Genomic DNA, 12,573 nt, shown 5'->3' with positions numbered 1-12,573 from the left:
CTCCCTGCCTGACAGGTCTCTCATCTCACATTTGTTAGACATTTTCCTATGGTCCTCAGAAATCTCCACACAACTGGGAAGTCAACTAGAGAGATACTTAACACAATTAAATCACCATGACTAAAGAAAACCTACTGAGACAATTCATTTTTTTAAGACGACTGGGGAAGCCTGGAAATTAACGCAAATTAAGGTAAAAAGAGAAAAGATCGGCCAGTAGTCTCAAAGAAAACCCAAGGCCTGATGCCTTCTCTTCTTTTTAGTGGACCTTTAATTGAATCAGAAGTGCCCATGCTATGAGGCCCAGGTCAGAGCCGCACTGTCAAGTGCCCTGCAGTTTCTGTGATAACGGGTGCTTCACTGGTAGGCCAGGAAAGAAAGCGACCCCCACGTGTCCACGGTTTGTAATTCAGTAAGGAGCCTGCAGCTGTCCTGAAGGGTGCCTGCATCCACAGCATGCTGCACACACCTCTCAGACAATGCAGGGAACAAGCCTGCTCCCGGCCACGGTGCCAGTGCCACAGCTCCTTCTTCAGAGTCACATACCAGCCCTTTCCACATCGATGACTCAAGTCAGGCTCTCATTTCCATGATCAAGTTCCAAATGGAGGAGGAGGATCAGAAAGCAAGGGGAGCAATTAACTTAAAGCAAATTAGCCCATCTCTAAACTCAGGCAGAAAATGGTAAGCATGAAGGGCATGGGTGAGGATTAGAAGAGATAATAAATGTACATAACAGCCAGCATTATTATATTAAAGAGCAAGGAAATTAATATTAATAAATGCAATCATCATCTGCCTAGTAACACAAGTATTCCCAGGATAATAAACTCTATTAAAAATTGTGCCTAAGATTCTCTGCAAACATGTTTCCATTGCTTTATTATCTAACATGTCTAGATGGGCAAATGGACCTCCCCCAACTTTGCTATTTTATAGGTAAAAAGATGTTAAAGATTTATTACCTAAAGCTCCGAAGACTTGACCTACCTGACCATTGCCTGCCAGCACAGGAAGAAGAGAAGTGGAGAGTCAAGTATGAAAAGGGCCCCGAATCTTCACACTGTGTGTCCCATTCACTTTTAGATGCCCCTGCTTTCCAACCTTCCTCATGGCCTTTTAGTTTCCTCTAGTGTGGCACCAGAGGAAGGGCAGAGCCAATAGGAGACACCTAGTGGCCAAGGAAGTTGCCATTCACACTATAGTTAAATGGCAGATAGTAAATCATAATCCAAGAAAATGAGTTTTCTTAAAAAAAAAAAAAAGGAACATCAGTATAAAACTACAATAACATATATTAAATAAAGGTGCATTTTGACTGCTGTTTTACCCTAACTAAAACTCCCTGCTTTTATAGACTAGTGGGGTCTAGTAGTGGAAGGGAGATGGGCTTCTGGAATTACTCACACTTAGATGGCATGTCCAAGTTAAGAGTTCCCAGTGGAAGGAAAATATATTCAAAAGAAACATTACAAGACAGCAACTGAAAAGGACTAGACACTGCCCATGTTTCCCTGCCTCCCCCCAAAAAAATTAAAACTAAGATGCTCCAAGTAAAAGGAAAAGGCATCTGAAAAAAATATACACAGTACATCTTCAGTCCCGTGTGCACATTACAAGTCTCATACTTTAGAGAGCAGCCTCTTCACTTAGCAGAAACATCACGGACATATAAATATCTAAGAAATTCTAATCCCTATTTCTTTCCAAAACAGTCAAAACAGAGAAAATCCTTCAGTACTATAAAACAGATGTGAGTGATGACATCCAGTCACTATGTCCAGATCTTAGGAAAATCCTAGGTAACTACACATGTAATATTCAGCTCGATGTCACAGAACCATTCCAGCTGTCAGCTTTCTTGTAGAAAAAACAATAGGGCAGGGGAAACACAAGTTCCAGCGCTTCTTGTTAACATTTACTGTGTGATCCTAGGGTTACTGGTGGTACTGCTAAATATTTATGTGAGAACAGCAAGACGCAGCCTTCTAATTCCAGGCCACGTCTACATATGGAAAGGTGCCAACATTAGGTGCCTTCATTACTGGAAAAAAAAAAAAAAAGTGGCTTTGCTACCCCTTTCACTTTTATATTCTTAGTCCCACTGCAGATTTATGATGGATGCCTAAGAAACAAAATGGCATATTTTTCCTTCCTTTTTACCAAAAGTAGGAGTACTGAGTGTATACATGTTTTGAAGATAATATAACTACTAAAAATGCTAAAAAATAGACATAAAAGCAGTAATCATCACAAAAAGATACAGAAAAAAATACAGTATGATTGAAGAAAATGGAGATGGGAAATACCATCTCTAATGTCCAAAGTATTCTGAGTGTTAAATACAGAACTTTAAGAACTTTATCGTTACTGTGTATGTGCGTATCTGATAGAGTAGGTACATGTGTGGCCTGGTATGTTTGCCAAGAACAGAGGACAGCTCTGCACAGCTAATTCTCTCCTTCCTTGGAAGTCATCAAGCTTTCAAGGCAAGCATGTCTGAGCCATCTCAACTACCCTAAATCAAAACTTTTAAATTACTTTTGGATAATGCAGTCTTAGCCATCTATACCACTTCTTTACTTCCATTTATACATTCACAGAGCATCTCAGCAAATCTCTCAGTTAACATGAACTTTTCAGGGCTGGAGAGATAGCTCAGTGGTTGAGAGCAAATACTGTTCTTCCAGAAGACCTGAATTTGAGTGCCAGCACCCACATGAGGTGGATCACAAACATCTGTAACTCCAGCTCCAGGGAGATTCAACGCCTCTGGCCCTGTGAGCATGAGTACAGGTGTCCACACACAGACACACACACATAATTTAAAATATTTTTAAATTAGCTTGGCGTGGTAGGGTACAACTTTGATTCCATCACCTAAGAGGCAGAGGCAGAGGAAGTTGGGTCTCTGTGAGTTCCAGGCCACAATGGCCTACATATGTCCAGAGTTCCAGGCCAGGCAGAGCTACACAGTGAGACCCTGTGCTAATGGAGTGTGACAAGATACAATCACCCTAGCAAAGAGCTTGACAGCTACTAAAAACCTTAAGCGTAGAGTGAGACATCAATTCCACTCCTAGATGAAGTGCATGTGTGGAGATGGGAGATGTATAAGTGTGTGTGTGTGTGCATTGTGTTCTGAAGAGAAATAAGAACACTGTCCACATAAAAATCTGCCTCTGAATGCTTACGGCAGTAACATTTGTAATAGCTAAAAAGCAGAATGAGTCAAATATTTGTCAATTAATGAATGGATAATGGGGAGTCTCTTCAAATAGTAGAAGTTAGCCCTGAAAGGAAATGAAGCATTTATGCACCCAAAAAACTCCTAATGAGTTTTGTAAACAGGTGGGTAAGCGACAGAAGTCAGGTACAGCCCATAGAATATGGAATATTCCTTATAGGCAAACCTACAAACACCGAAGGCATATTTGTAATTGTTCAGGACTTGAAAAAGGGGGTAGATGAGACAGACTATAGGGAGACAAAAGGGTTTCTTTAAAAAAAATAAAAAATTTCTAAAATGAGAATTCAGTAGCAATGGTTGCACAATCCAAGAATATATCATACTGAACCTTTATATGGTTTAAGTGGATGAATTATATGATAACTTGTATTTCTATAATTTCTATATTTCTGTAATCTCTTATTAGGGAGATGGGAGTAAAAGTATAAAGTTATGCTTTTGTTATATTTTATTATAATCTTTCTGTACAATGTGACTATCTTTAACATGTGTTATTAAAGTAAGGAGAAGCTTCATTATTGGAAAAAGTATGTGAAAACAAGAGCTATCAAAGTACAAATTATTTTGTTTATGAAGTTAATCAAAGGGAACCAACTGCTGTTTCGTTCCCCTTGAGGGAATCGTGCAAATTAAAGGACGCTGCACATTACTTCTAGGTGGCAAGAATTGCCCTTCCTGTATATGTATATGTATATCTATATCGATATCTATATGTATATGTATATACATGTATACATAAACAGATGCTTATACATGAATCTGCCTCTCAAACACAAATACATAAATTATGTTCAACATGCAAAATTAAAGGCAAATTGTCAGGACACCAACTTATGCTTCCGTAAGTAGCATGTCAGGCCTTCTGATGTCAAAAACTGTGTCGTGTATGCTGCAGAAACAAGCACAGGCAGCATTCTTATCTTGCAGGGATTTGGCATCAAACAGATACTGTGTATACCAACACAACAGCCAGGAACAGAGTGACTCAAACTGAAGCCATAACTGCATAACCAAAAGGAAGGATTTGGAGAATCAAAAACTGATAGCTAACCTTCAGAAGGCACAGGCTCCCACATGAACTGAAAGAGATTCAGAGGAATGAGGGAGGCCTGAAGGAAAGTTGAAGCATGTGTTCCTGCAAAACAACAGGAAAGTAAACAGCAGGCGTGGGAAACGGAAGCAAAGGGAGGCCAACCTGGCAGAGAAGCTTGTGAAAGGAGATGGTACTCTGGAAACTACTGGCAAGGAGCAGGACAGAGTTAAGATGAACATGGTATCAAAGCTGAACCAGAGTCAAGCACTGGTTTAGAGTCAAGCACTATCAGCAGAGCAAAGGCAGGAGTAGCAAAAGAAGATATTGGGAGAGGAGAAAAACAGGCAAAGAGATGGATCAGTCCGGAGCCTTGCAATCTTTAGATAGCCCAAACTAAAGCAAAGGCAACTGGGAAAGGGTAGGAGGGGTACGATTTGAGAGCCACTGACAGGACGAGAGACCCAGAAACTTGCTGAAAACAGAAGATGAAAAAGGGAGCATGGCCCCAAGAGTTTTAGGGAGGTCTCCGTGTTAGCTACGGTGAGAGCAGCAATGATCAAGCAATGGTAGAGTGTCTCAGAGACACAAAGCTGTGAGTCTGACCTGGCTTACTCCAACAGTGCAGATTCAGAAGGACAAGTTAACTGGCCTTGGTACAGAGTGCAGGATTCCCAGTGTGATATAGAGCAGGATTTGGGAACAGACACTGTTTTCAACACCAGCTCTACCAGCTACTAGCTGGAAAACTCAGAGCACACAGACCTTCCTATCCCTCATTTCTTCGTCTATAAAGTGGATTTTAAACCGACCCTCGTTCATAAGGCCACATAAACAAGATAACCTTGTTAAAAAGATAACTGTCTCAGAAGATTTTCTTGAAAATGCTGAGTGCCACAAGCTACAGCCAAGGCAACTTACAGGGGGAGTTTATTGGCTTCCAGTACCAGAGGATTTGTTGGAGTCCATGACTATTGTGTACAGCAGAAGGCAGGCAGCCATGGTGCTGGAACAGTGGCTTACATTTTGATCCACAAGCATGAGGCAGAGGATCAAACTGATAACATGGCTAGACTTTTGAAACCTCAAAGCCCACCTGCAATAACGCATCCCCTCCAAGGCCATACTTCTTAATCCTTCCCAACTAGTTCCAGCAACTAGAGACCAAGCATTCCAATATGGAACCAAATCTCAGTCAAATCACCACACAGGTTCAGAGAAACTGTATCAAAAAAATAAAGTGGGGAAAGACACTGAACCTCAACCTCAAACCACGCACACATGTACACACCCATACACACATTTGCCCAAATATAGTCACTATATGCTAAAATGAAATGTCAGCAAATGCTAGTGAGGATGTAAGAAAAAAGAAAGCCTTCTACGGTGCTGATGGAAGCAAAAATTAGTGTAGTCACTATGGAAATCAGAATCAAGGCTCCTAAAACAAGTCAAAAAGGCTGGACTCCAGTGCTACATGCCTTTCATGCCAACACTTGGGAGGCAGAGGCAGGTGGATGTCTGAGTTCAAGGCAAACCTGGTCTAAAGAGTGAGTTCTGAGACAGCCACGGCTCCATAGAGAAACCCTGTCCCAAGAAAAGAAAAAAAATAAAAATTAAACTGCCATATGGCCCATGTACCACTTTTAGGTATATATCAGAAGGAAGCTAAATCAGCACACCACAGAGATGCCTACATATCCATGGTCACTACAGCTAAGTGTTAGAGTATTATCCAGCTATGAAGAACAAAATCATGTCACTGGCAGGGAAAACAAGTGGGACTAGAACATGCTAGACTCAGAAGATTGCATGGTTTGAAGTTTTTCCTTCATATCCATAATGTGGATTTTTAAAAGACATGAAGATAGAGAGTGGGAGTACAGCAAAGGAAAAGGACCGGTGACAGGAGGAGGGGGGTCAAGATAGGATAATGGTGAGCATGAAGGTCAAAGCATGTTAGAGACATGTATCAAAGTATTATAATGAAACCCACTGTTTTATACATTAATGTAAGCAAACATTTTGAAAAAGGAAGGGGCACTTTGCTTCTTACGCAGACAGATAGAAGTCAAACCTTTACCTGTGTGGCATCCAAACTGATGTATCTATACCACTCTGCCTGGAATTCTAGAGCTGATGACTGAGTCACCTATTTCTTGAAGCTAGTGACATGGAACCTGTCAGTTCACACACACACACACACACACACACACACACACACACACAAAACACTTTTTTGAAAGGCCCTGACTTTCAAGAAAACCTAATCAAAACGATCAGTCTTCTCATTACTATCTCAAATGAGCTGAGTCCCAGTTGGAGATGGAGACCTGGCAAAGATGGGGGCCTCCTAGAGGCCTTCCCTGATTTCCTAAGCCTGCTAGCAGATCTGCACTCCCCGCATAAGGAATGGCGCTGCCCCCTTTCTAAGCACTTTTCCATTCTTTGGAAACTACTTCTGTTCTCTGCAACGTGCTGAATAATGAGACATCTGAAGCCATGGGCCTGCCCTCTTCTCTGTCCTCACCTGGGGAACACACCCCAGACTCAAGGGACAACCTAAAATACCGTACTTGATAGTTGAATGTGTTAAACAGATGATGCAAAATTCTACTCTAGGTCCTAAATGTCACCTCAAGGGGTAAAAGTATAACAGTTGACCATACCCCCCAGAATTAAAAACAAACAAACAAAAACATTCTCAGCCATATATTAAGAGCAGCTAGAATTACTGTTATTCCACACCTGTTTTATCTCCTTCTCTGATACTGTCAACTTTAAGGAGCCTGAAGAATGGATCCTGAACTCTATGTCAAGCACAGAAATTTCCTTTTCTTCTGACAGATATCACTTTTCCCAGCATCCCCTGAAACCAGGAATGGGCAACTAATGCTATTCTGGATAATAAGACCCAGGAGGAGCTTGCTGGTACAGAAATTCTCTTATCTTCCCTTTTCTGGCTTTAAACACCATTAAATGAGAACAGTGTAACTGACACTGATGCAGCCATCTGTGATCACTGCATTTTAAGGCAAAGCACCAAGTCCATACACTAAAGACAGCAAAGCAGAAACCTAAAGCAAGGGCCACCACTGGACTACACCATGGAGCCACTGATGGATGCCCTTTCTTCCACACAACTTCTTACTATCTGTTCCTTAGTTCTCTGTCATCCAGGATTCTGGTACTTGTAGCCAATGTTCCCGGACAAAGGCACACAACACTTTATTGCACATACTTTCTACTCTAACACCCGTCATCCCACCTGAGCTGTGGCCATTTGGCATCTCCCATTAAGTGAGTGCTGTACATTCTATTTGAGAAACAAAATGTGATTTGGAAAACATTAGAGAATTACCTCCTTCAGCAGACCATGTCTATTTCTCTCAGATTCTCACAGAGAACTTATAAGAGCAGAACAAAGCAGACATCACTGCACCTGAAATAGCATCCTGTGAAAGCAGGGAGTAAATCCCATACAGAAGAGACTCATCACTACCAAAATCCAGAATCCATACTGCAGAGTATCCAGCCTTTTCCTAGCTTAAATCATGTTTAAAAGTATAAAATGTGGGCAGAAAAGATGGCTTAGTGGGTGAGAGTGCATACTGCACAAGCATGAGGACCAAAGTTTGAATCCCAAGTGTCCATGCATCCCCATCTGTACCCCAGAACCCTGGGAGACAGAGACCAGAGAACTGCTGGGGCCTGCTGCCATCAAGCCAGCTCCAGGTTCAGTGAGAGACACCGCCTCAAAGGAATAAGGTGGAAAATAATAGAGCAGGACACAATACCCCACAGATGCACATTCACTGAATAAAAGTTAAAAGAATTTTAAGCATGACAAAGAAAAAAGGGAAAAGAGGTCTGGAAAAAAAGAAAAACAAACCATCGTTAGATTTGACCTCAGCAAAACTGAGCCAAGATAAAGGTGCTCACTGCCATGCCTGACAACCTGAGTTTGGTCCCTAGGATGCAAATGACAAGATGAGAGAACCCACACCTGGAAGTTGTCCTCTGTCCTCCACAGGTGTGCAGATGTGCACACGCTGGATATACACACACATGGAAAACAATAAACTTGTAATAAAACACTAAAAGTAAGAAATGCTGCTGTACTTGTAGATATTAATTTAATTCCTTAGGTGCATATATTATGGTGGGACTTCGGGGTCACGTGGCATTTCCACCTTCAAGTTTCTGAGGAGCTTCCAGACTGTCCCATAACGGCTCCAATAACACTCCCACTGACAGCATACAAGGCGTTCTTCTTTCTCTACATGGCAGCCAGATCTTTTCATTTTTCTTTAAGATAATATAGCCTAAACCAGGATGACGTGTTTTCTCACTGTGCTTTTCTTTTGCATTTTCTTGGTGATTAATGATGCTGACCTTTTTTTCATGTATCTATTGAGTGTATGATCATGTATCATAGACTCATAAGAAGTGTATGTGTTCTTTTGAGAACTATCTGAGGCAGGATATAAATGCAGGGAAAACTGGGCAGATAAAAGAGAGAGAGATTCCTCACCCAGGCACCTAGCTGAAGCCTCTCATCAGCTGCAGTGGAGCAGAATTCCAGCACAATGGATGACAAGCACAATGAAGGACAATCACCCTTCAAAGCACAAAACTGCAAACTTCTAAGGATCCATGCACTAAACTCTGTGGGAACCCTGAGTGGCTTCTAGTTTTATCTTATCAGATCATAATTACAATCAGAGTATCTCCAAAGCCACTTTAATTACCACCTTATCAACATGAGTAGTGGGGTGAACTGAGCACATACTTTAATCCCAGCATTCCTAAAACAGAGACAGGCAGATCTCTGAGTCTGAGGCCACTCTTGTCTACAGAGGGAGTTCTAGCGCAGCCTACACAAGGAGGCAGTGTCTTTTTTCAGATAGCTTGTCATTTATATTTCAAGTGCTAGCATTTACATACTTCAAATGTCCTCAATTGATTCAAATAAGGGACTGAAATTTAAATGCCTTCAATTTGAAGAATTATTGTGCTTTTCTGTGTGCACAACTTGTAGAGCTGTTTAACTAACAAGAACCTATGGTGGAGCTGCAGAACCTGCCCTGGCAGGTTCAGTTCCCAGCAACGGCCCATTCGGTGGCTCACAACCACCTGTAACTCCAGGTCCTGGGGATTCAACATCCTCTTCTGGTGCAGAAACACAGGTAGATAAAGTCAAAATAATAATAATTAATAATAAGAAGAAAATCAGATACTAGGCTCAATCTCGGCCAGAAGGCTCAGAGGCAGATAGTTTGTAGAACTGTGTGCTAAATTAGTTGTTATTCTTGTCTGAACTTTTCTTAGCTTTTTTTACAAGCCAGTGTTCCATACGTATAAAACGTGTTCATCCTGGCTAAAGTGAACTATACTTTAGAACTTCAAAGCTCTGGAGGAAAGTCTTAGGTCATTTCATTTACTTGTAATGTTCTTTATGGGGCATGAGACAAACTAAGGAAGGCTCTGTCTGAAACACCTGGTAGGGAAGGCGAAACTTTGTCATCTCCCTATAACTGTACTTAAAAGCAGGCAGGTTGAATCACACAATTAATGTGCAGCAAAAACCGTGCATTATATCAAACACATCAAAACAAGCACAACTTTCTCCAAGAGTTCTCTGACAGTGGCCTCAAAGCCATGTCAGTCAAGGTATTTTAACTAAGGGAAAACCTTCACTAGGGAGTGCATCAGCATCTCTCATTCTCCATTGTTATCTCAGGGGCTAGCAACCTGCAGGTAATTGTTCTTAGTTCTTTCAGAAAGCCAAACCAGTTAACCTGCATGGAAACAAATCTATATTAAATCCAAACAGACTGAAAGACCTGTGGTCCTGGGGTCCTGCAATGATAAGTCCAGAGCTAAGACATGTGTTCAACCTTTCATACAAAGTCAGTCTTCCTTACTCATTCAGTCCTTGTCCTTACTCCCCTCTTCCCAACACATTTCATCAGGAGCCAAAAATGTCACATATTTCCATGGATAAACAGAACTCTGCCGGCTTTTGTTTTTTTTTTTTAATGCCTGTTGTTGTTATGAGATGTGACAATGTAATCTGCCTCAGGCACCTCTCTCTCCACCCATGCCAGGCAGGTCCTTCTCCTTCCATCAGAAAGGAGAGTGGGTCATCACATTTTAGTACATGTTGACACCACTGCTAACAAAAGCAAGATGAGAAGCAGCAGCCCGAAAGCTGCCTTAAGCCCTACTTTCCTAAAAGAACTTCACAGCTGCTGCCTGGAGCAGTAGCTGGAAAACGGTGTGAAGTACCCACACACGTCTCAGCCAGGCAGAGTGAGGGAGAATACAGCAGGTGTACCACATTGAGGAGATCACCACCCTGAGGTGGGACCTTTGAGCAGGCAACCATGAACTAGTTAACATTGATTACTCAAATGAGCAGCAGAGGCAGGAACATGACAGTCAGTCCTGAGTCTCTGATTCAAAACAGAAGAGGCCAAGTGTGGCAGGACACCCCTGCAACCCCAGCACACAGGAGGCTGAGGCAGGAGCAGCACAAAGCCAAAAACAGCGGGCAATATAGCAAAATCTTCACTCAAAAACAAAACAAACAAACAACAACAAAAAAGGTAGCAGTAAACTTAAAAACCTGCCAGTCAATCATTTTCAAATTTTCAGGTTTCCTATATTGCCCAAGATATAAGCCAATGAAACAGACACAGATGGCTGAGCTCTCCACAGGTGCCCACATGAAGCTGCAGAGCCGGAAGAGCCCAGGCCAGGTGAGGATCATGGAACCTCAGCTCATGCACCTCCAGAGAAGACTCTGCCATTCTTTCAGTCCCTATAGGTTTTCTCTTGCTCTCCTTATACCCATGACTGAATTCCCCTCTGGGCCACTGCTTCTATTTCAATCCCAACCACACCTCAGACTCACCCAACACATGATGTAATAGCCAGTTTACAAAGCAAGTTACTTTGAGAAATGCACAAACATTTTCCAAAACATCTTTCGGCAATATGCATCAAGGGTCTTAAAAATTATCCCCATGTTTTGCCCCAACTGTTCTAGGAATTTACCAACTGGTTCAGTAGAGCATTATCTGAGCTAACAAAATTAATGAGAAAGCTAATTGGTCAGGCATAAGGAACTGTTAAATAAATTATTACATCCATTTGGGTCTATTGTGGTTTGGCATTAAAACACTTTGAATATAATTAAAAGTGCAAAAAAAAAACCCACCAATACACACACAAATGACACTCTACACAGAATTATCTGAAAAATGAGCAAACAAAAATGGATGGGTGGATTGCTAAATTTACTTCGCAAACTTTGATATTTGTCTTGCCAAAGGCAATTCAATTCACATGTTGGATTTCTTTAAAGTAATGTGAGTCTACTGGAGCTAGCTCACTTCCCCAACACTACAACATTTTACTGCCATTTTGAGGAAGGTAGTGTATTTCCTAATGATCTCAATGTTTCACCCTCCTCTTCTAACACAATGCTGGGCACCTGACCTAAGGGAGAACACTGTAAGACTTCTTCAAAACTCCATTTTAAACCTGGTTCTGGGTGTTCCTATAGATTCTGCCATCACAGGTGAAAACTGGTTGGTTCTGCTGGACAATGCAAGATACTGAAAAATCAAGGAGCTCAGAGACTAGACAAGTAAATGTACAAAGAGATCTAGTAACATAAGGGTGAAGAAGTGTCTTGAAAACAAGGGTGGCAGAGTCAGAGACATCTCAGAGAAGTAGCATTTGAGAAAATTATTGTCTAGATGCCATCGAGAAGGTAGGAAAGGAACTTGGGAGAAAAATGTACACAAGCACAGATGTCCCCTGCAGTGGACTTAAGCTACTGGTGGGAAGCAGAAACAAGAAACCTGTCGGACAGTTTAAGGCAGGGACCTCAAAAGATTCTGGCCCTTGGTCAGAAGGGAGCAATGCCTGTCTTGCCCTAGCCAGAGGCCAGGGTACCAGAGGGAAGCCTGGTGTCTTAGTATCTCTCTTCTCCTAAATGAGCACCACTCTCTGAAAGCCAACTGTGTCTAAGATTGAAAGAAGGCACCTGGACACCTTGAGGCTGTGTCAGTCCATCCCCCTACCCATGCCTCACCCCAGTTTCTGCTGGAAGTTTTACCAAAAGCCCTTAGCCTAGCAGTCCAGTGGCATACCATTTCTGGGGACCTGCCCTGCTACAGGAGCTCTGTGTTCTTTCTCCAATAAATCTTCTTTCTAAATTCACCCTGCCCCTGACACACACACACACACACACACACACACACACACACACACACACACA

General features: G+C 41.9%; 1 protein-coding gene across 1 annotated transcript in view; it reads right to left on the bottom strand.

The window, feature by feature from the left end:
* Positions 1-12,573, bottom strand: part of Fto (FTO alpha-ketoglutarate dependent dioxygenase) — a 342,843-nt gene that overhangs the window by 298,128 nt on the left and 32,142 nt on the right. The gene's annotated exons all lie outside the window — the stretch shown is intronic.

This window comes from Psammomys obesus, unplaced genomic scaffold (assembly GCF_907164565.1).
Source record: "Psammomys obesus unplaced genomic scaffold, mPsaObe1.curated_primary_1811, whole genome shotgun sequence".
Classification (NCBI taxonomy): domain Eukaryota; kingdom Metazoa; phylum Chordata; class Mammalia; order Rodentia; family Muridae; genus Psammomys; species Psammomys obesus.
This window is presented reverse-complemented; position numbering and strand designations above follow the sequence as displayed.